Raw genomic sequence first — 6495 nt, forward strand, 5'->3', positions numbered from 1 at the left:
AGTGACAAAAGTCTCAGGCTTTTGCACTCCAGAAAAACAATCCAAGTTTGTCCAACCTCTCCTTATAGTTGGATGCTGGTATACAAAAAAGAGTCCTAATCCGAAACATCACCTATTCGTGTTCTCCAGACATGCTGCCAGACCCGTTGTGTTACTCCAGCACTTTGTGTCCTTTTTCCTTCTCGTATTCTATATAGGCCACATCCAGCTGAACATGTTCTGCACCCACACAGAAGTACCCACATCTTTTCTGTAATGATGTGACCTGAACGGCACACAATACACCAATAACCAAAGTTTTATAACACAGTAGCACAGGATGGCACTGTGCCGCTGCTGTCTCACAGTGCTAGAGACCCAGGTTCGATCCCGACCTAGGGTCTGTGTGGAATTTGCACGTTCTCCCTGCACCTGGGGAGAACCAAGTTCAACCTATCTCAACCAAGTTCGTAAACCATGATTGGCTCCTTTTTCATGAACTTACCAATTTTTCTGTCTGTCGCTGTGCATTCACTGTGAGCACACACATCGAGGGTGACATAGTGATGTCGTAGAGTTGCTGCCCCCTTGCGCTAATGACCCAACTTTAATGATACCCCTTGGTATTGTCTGCGTGGTGTTTGCACATTCTCCATGTAACTATACAGCTGCCTTCTGGGTGCTCCAGTCCTGAGGACATGCTAGTTGGAAGGTTAATTAGTTGCTGTAAATTGCTCACTGTAGTAGATGGTGCCAGCAGTGTTATTGGAGATGTACATAAAGTAAATGCACTGTAGAAAATATACTGACTGTTCACATCTTGGCCTGGTACAGCAATCCCAACAAAAGTTTTTCACTGTACCTCGGTACACGTGACAATAAACTAAACTGAACTGAACTCACAACAAGTTGCAAAGAATGCTGTACTCAGCCTGGCTCATCAAGGGGAACAGCCATCCCCACCACTGAAAGCATATTCATGAGGTGCTGCCTTCAGAAGGCAGTATTTATCATCAAAGATCCTCACCACTTGGACATGTCTTCTTCTCTCTGCCACTGAGAGGCAGGAGGTGTAAAAGCCTGATGCCCCACTTCACCAGGTTTAAAAGCAGTAACTTTCCTACATACCCGGTACTTGACTTGACCTGACCTGAACGACCCTATTCCTACCTCAACAATGAAGCACTGCAGCCCACTTCTTGTCCAACTGGACTTTTTATGGTAGGTACACAAAAATGCTGGAGAAACTCAGCGGGTGCAGCAACATCTATGGAGCGAAGGAAATAGGTGACGTTTCGGCCCGAAACGTCGCCTATTTCCTTCGCTCCATAGATGTTGCTGCACCCGCCGAGTTTCTCCAGCATTTTTGTGTACCTTCGATCTTCCAGCATCTGCAGTTCCTTCTTGAGGACTTTTTATTGTGTTTTGCAGTAATGTCTTTTTTTTTCTTTTCACTGTCTTGAAGAATTTACGTGCATTTTATGTTCCCGAGTATTGTCTGAGCTTGTGTACCTGTGGTGCTGCTGCAGGCAAGATCTTCATTTTACCTGCACCTCTCCGTATTTGTGCACATTGCAATAAACTTGATGACTTGAATAGAGCATACTTGCGCACTATCACAGGGTCTGTGCAGCAACAGTAAGCATAAGCATTCTTCAATCGATCTGATTGTGTATAATAATAACGTGGATTAATAGGTTTAATTATCTACTGTCCCTTCATGCAGGGCAGCCCAGCGGTAGTGTTACTGCCCTTCAGTGCCAGAGACCTGGGTTCGATCCTGTCTACGGGTGCTTGTCTGTACGGGGTTTGTACGTTCTCCCCGTGACCTGCATGGGTTTTCTCTGAGATCTTCGGTTTCCTCCCACACGCCATAGTCATACAGGTTTGTAGGTTAGGTGGCTTGGTTTAAATGTAAATTGTCCCTAGTGTGTGTAGGATAAGTGTGTGGGGATCGCTGGTCGGTGGGCCAAAGGGCCTGTTTCTGCATAGTATCTCTAAACTAAACTAAACTCAAGGTTTGCACGGGGCAGCTCTGTTCCACTGGCACTCATTTTCCACGCAAATTACTTTCGTCGTAAGAAAAAACATTTTTTTATATGACCTCATGAAATTCCAAAGTGTTTCAATAGCTGGTAAAGTATCTTTGACGTTTGTTAATGTGGTTATGTGGGGAAATGTGAGATGTTTGTATTCAGTAAGTCCCATATACAGATCTATAACAGATAATTGCATATTCACCTGTGTGCTTCCAGTCTCTGTTTTATTTCTTCCCGGATTCAGGTTGCTTTCTGTACTGATCCTGCAGCTTCATTCAGGCAAAGGGCTGGCGACTGAATTATCCAGTCTCAACAGTTAGATAAAAACTGCCCTGCACTTTGAAAAGCAACTCATGGAATATTTATAAAGTTATACAACAGGAAACAGGTCCCTTGGCCCTACGATCCTGTGCGGACCTTCACGCAGCCACCCACATTAATCCTGCACTCATCCCATTTAAAAAAAAATTCTCCCTACATTCCCATCAAATTCCCTCAGCTATAACCCAATGCATGAGGGGACAATTTACAGTAAATAATTAACCCTATTAATCCACATGATTTTGGGCTATGAGGGGGAAACTGGACCATCTGGAGTAAACCCACGTGGCCCCAGGGAGAACATGCAAAGCCATTGTGGACGTCAGATTGAACCCGATATGCGGCACTGCACTACGAGGCAGCAGATGCCCACCAGGACGACTCCAATTTAGAGTCTAAATAGGGCTTCTGCTCAACATTTAAATATTTGGCAGCTCCTACAATGTAATGTTCTTTCGATACGTGGGAATTCGGCTGCAAACAGCTGCCGAGAGTACAAGTGATAATGGCCCCATTGACCCACAGATTACCAGGTGGATATATTCATTAGATTGTGATTGTACCGGAGGTCTGTCTTAATTGATTGCTGCTTCAACTTTTGACACAATGTCAAAAGTCCGGAGAAAGAGTACAATATCAGATATAGACCTGTAATTTCAGAATAAAGTGATTAGGTCTGCAAAGGAGACTACATTTAAATCAAGGAGGCAGTAATATTGAGTCGACAATTAAAAAAAAACCCTTATGTGTTCTGACGTTCTTGTTTCCCCTCATCAGTTGCTCCGAAAGTCTGAAAGAAATAACAAATATAAGCAAATGTAAAAAAAAAACACATTATGCATCTGTCAGAAATTGAAATATTATCTGGAGATGTTGGCGAAAATCCTTTTACTGAAAGTTGCTTGAGACAGGAGAAAGGATTTCAGTTGGTTCTGAGGTTTGATTGGAAAGCTAATTGTGATCACATCACACAGCCTGGAGCAGTTGTAAAGTCATCCTGGTGTCGTTAGCAGATGACAGTTTTATAGGCCACCTGGGGAACGTTTCCTTTTTGTACCCAATGTAATGAAATTGTAAATCTGTTTATAATGAATGGTTTTGCTGCACATGATGCAGAGAGGAAATGTTTCACCTGCTATGTTACGAAAGGGTCAGTATAATACTACAGATCACTTAGCAGCATTGATCCTTTATATATCCTGCACAGGGGTACATTTATGAGCAGTAAAGTTGTAGATTATTAACATTTTTATTTTACTTTTACAATCGCCATTCCACGTATTCACCATGTAAAACTAGTCACGTACAGTATATTATAGGAACTGCTCCAAATTATTTCATGTTATGTCAGAGAGCAGGCTAAAAATGTAACTCAATATCTTTCTGAAATTTCAAATTCTTCATTTACCTGTGGATTGTGAGTCTTCAACCTGAAACGTTAGCTCTGTTCCCCTCCCCACGCGTGCTGCCGGACTTGTTGAATGCTTTCCTAATTTTCTGTTTTCATTTCCAGCAACTGCATTTTTTTTCTGAATTTCAAGCATATACATCTGTCCCCAATTGCTTCTTAGAAGGTGGTCATAGAGGATTGAACATTGCTCATGGAGCAGTAAAGCACAAGAGCAGGCCCTCACCCAATATTATATGCACCAAACATGATGTCAAGACCATTTCTTCTTCTTGCGAATGGCGTGCAGAGCCTAAAGTTGTAGGACAAATTGTTCTATTTGTTTTAAGGCATCTTTGAATCTCTTCTTTTGTCTGCCTCATTTACGTTTGCCTTCTTTAAGCTGGGAGTAGAAGGTTTGCTTTGGTAGACGCTCGTCTTCCATCCGAACAACATGACCGACCCATCTTAGTTGGTTCATGATGACGAAGGCTTTGATGCTAGATGTTTTTGCTTAATTCAGCACGCTGGCATTGGTTTTACTGTCTTCCCAGCAGATATTTAACTGCTTCGAAGACATCGTTGATGGAACTTTTCAAGTGTTTTCAGATGGAGTCGGTATGTGTCATTTATGTGTAATTTATGTATAATTTAGGTCTTTGCGTATTACGTAAGTCTATGTGTCTGTGATGCTAATGCAAGCAAGATTTTCATTATACTTCTACCTCACTGCATAATCTCGATCAAAACACCAAGTGATGGAGAAACTCAGTGGGTCAGGCAGCATCTGTGGAGGGAAGTTCAAGTTCAAGTTTATTGTCATGTATCCCTGATAGGACAATGAAATTCTTGCTTTGCTTCAGCACACAGAACATAATAGGCATTGACTACAAAACACATGAATAAATAAACTGATAAAGTGCAAATAACAAATAATAACCATATAACCATATAATATAACCATATAACAATTACAGCACGGAAACAGGCCATCTCGACCCTTCTAGTCCGTGCCGAACACATAATCTCCCCTAGTCCCATATACCTGCGCTCAGACCATAACCCTCCATTCCCATCCCATCCATATAACTATCCAATTTATTTTTAAATGATAAAAACGAACCTGCCTCCACCACCTTCACTGGAAGCTCATTCCACACAGCTACCACTCTCTGAGTAAAGAAGTTCCCCCTCATGTTACCCCTAAACTTCAGTCCCTTAATTCTCATGTCATGTCCCCTTGTTTGAATCTTCCCTACTCTCAGTGGGAAAAACTTTTCCACGTCAACTCTGTCTATCCCTCTCATCATTTTAAAAACCTCTATCAAGTCCCCCCTTAACCTTCTGCGCTCCAAAGAATAAAGCCCTAACTTGTTCAACCTTTCTCTGTAACTTAGTTGCTGAAACCCAGGCAACATTCTAGTAAATCTCCTCTGCACTCTCTCTATTTTGTTGACATCCTTCCTATAATTAGGCAACCAAAATTGTACACCATACTCCAGAATTGGCCTCACCAATGCCTTGTACAATTTTAACATTACATCCCAACTTCTATACTCAATAATGGGTTATTAATGTTCAGAGTTTGGCCGAGCCAGGTTTAATAGCCTGATGGCTGTGGAGAAGTAGCTGTTCCTGAACCTGGTTGTTGCCGTCTTCAGGCTCCTGTACCTTCTACCTGGGAATAGACAGGCAATTATAGTTCGGGAACTTTTCTTTGATTCCAGCATCTGCAATTTCTAGTTTCACAAACACAACTTGACTAAAATAAAGTTCCTATTCCAGTGATAGGCAAGATGCAAATCATTGAAACCAGACACTTTGTGCACAAGAATAATCATTGCTCTTAATGTTATGATTCGTATGTCACCATATCTTCTGTATAAGCCTGCTCATATTTTGCATAATCCAATATCTTTGTTTTACTTTCCACTTATTAACAATCATGTTTCATCAGGATGGACTGATCTGTGCTTATAATCCAAGTTTTACATCTATTAGCTCTAATAATGTGTATTCGCCAATGTCTGAAGAAGGGTCTCGACCCGAAACGTCACCCATTCCTTCTCTCCAGAGATGCTGCCTGTCCTGCTGAGTTACTCAAGCATTTTGTGTCTACCTTCGATTTAAACCACCATCTGCAGTTCTTTCGCCAATATCTCAGTACTTCTGAATACATTTTTTACCTACCACCCTCATAGACACATGATAGTGTTCTGTGTATGGTGCATTTGTGTGGTTCGTCACCTACAGAGGCTACTTAGAGTAATAGAGTCATAGAGCATGGAAATATGTTTTTTCATCCTGACTCGTCCACGCCAACCCAAAATACCCCATTTACATTAGTCCCACCTGCCTGCATTTGGCCTATATTCCTCTCAACCTTTCCTATCCATGTACCGGTCCAAGCGTGTTTTAAATGCTGTTATAGTACCAGCCTCAGCTACCTCCTCTGGCAGCTTTTTCCATATACCCACCACCCTCTAAGAGAAAAGGTAGTCTCTCTCACTTTAAACCTATGTCCTCTGGTTTTTGATTCTCCTACCCTGAGTAAAAGACTGTGCATTCACCCATCGGTTGCCATCCTGATTTTATACACCTCTATAAGATCACCCCTCAGCCTCCTGTGCTCCTGGTCTGGCCATCCTCTCCCTATAGCCCTGCCCCTCAGGTCCGAGCAACATCCTCATAAATCTCCTCTTTAATATTCTCTCCCCTAATCTTCTCTTCCCTTCTTTAATGTGCAGAGCTGGTTTTTATGGCTAGAAA

The sequence above is a fragment of the Leucoraja erinacea genome, chromosome 19 (assembly GCF_028641065.1).
Source record: "Leucoraja erinacea ecotype New England chromosome 19, Leri_hhj_1, whole genome shotgun sequence".
In the NCBI taxonomy this organism is placed as follows: domain Eukaryota; kingdom Metazoa; phylum Chordata; class Chondrichthyes; order Rajiformes; family Rajidae; genus Leucoraja; species Leucoraja erinaceus.